Below are 1,155 nucleotides of genomic sequence, written 5' to 3'. Positions count from 1 at the left end.
CTTTCGGCTTCCCAGCGCAGCCGTGGTGTCCCCCCTTTGATGTCCCCGGCAATGCGTGACTGCCGCACTTGTAGGGGCCCATGCGGCATCTAGGAGTTCAAGGATCTCCTTACCGTATTTTGTGTCCTTTCCTCCTGAGTTCCTTAGACCCTTTTCCTTATATAAGGCCCCATGTGCGTGGAGAGTGGTGAAGGCGTATTTGGAGTCTGTGCATATGTTAACACGTATCCCTGCCGCCAGTTGGAGGGCTCGGCTTAAGGCAATTAGCTCCGCCTTTTGTGCCGAAGTCCCCTTCGGCAGGGCCTCTGCTTCAATGACACAGTTTAGAGTCACCACGGAATATCCTGCAAGACGTTTCCCCCTTTCGATAAAACTGCTACCGTCAGTGAAATATTCAGCATCGGGGTCTTTGAGAGGCTGGTCCCGCAAGTCTGGTCTGCTGGAGAACACCTCATCCATGACTTCAATGCAGTCATGGTCTGGCTGGCCTGGCCCGACAGGCAACAGGGTCGCAGGGTTCAGGGTCCGCACTACTTCTAGGTGAATGCGCGGATTCTCACATAGCATTTCCTGATATCTGACCATCCTGGCATTGGTGAGCCAGTATTGTCCTTTGTATTCCGTTAATGTTAATACCGAGTGTGGCACTCGAACTGTTTATTCCTGTCCCATAGTTAACTTGTCAGCCTCAGACACTAAAAGGGCTGTGGCTGTTAGTGCCCGTAGGCAGGGGGGCCAGCCTTGGGCCACAGAGTCAAGTTGCTTGGAGAGATACGCCACCGGGCGATGCCATGATCCCAACATCTGAGTCAGTACTCCCACCGCAATACCAGTGCACTCATGGACATACAGGAAAAAGGGCTTGGTCATGTCTGGGAGCCCTAAACCAGGCGAATTAGTAAGTGCACACTTTATTTCCTCGAAAGCCTTTTGCTGTACTGACTCCCATATCAGGGGTTCCCTTTCTCCCCTCTTTGTAGCCTCATAGAGGGGGTTTTGCCAGGACTGAAAAGTTAGGTATCCAGATCCTACAGAAACCTGCAGCCCCGAGAAACTCTTGAACCTGGCGACGGGTTGTGGGAGTCGGGATAGAGCAAACGGCCTGCTTTCTCTCTGGGCTGAGCTGACGCTGCCCTTGAGATAAGTGGAAGCCAA

This window comes from Hyaena hyaena, unplaced genomic scaffold, assembly GCF_003009895.1.
Source record: "Hyaena hyaena isolate Hyena2069 unplaced genomic scaffold, ASM300989v1 scaffold_2534, whole genome shotgun sequence".
Classification (NCBI taxonomy): Eukaryota; Metazoa; Chordata; class Mammalia; order Carnivora; family Hyaenidae; genus Hyaena; species Hyaena hyaena.
Note: the sequence above shows the minus strand (reverse complement) of the source record.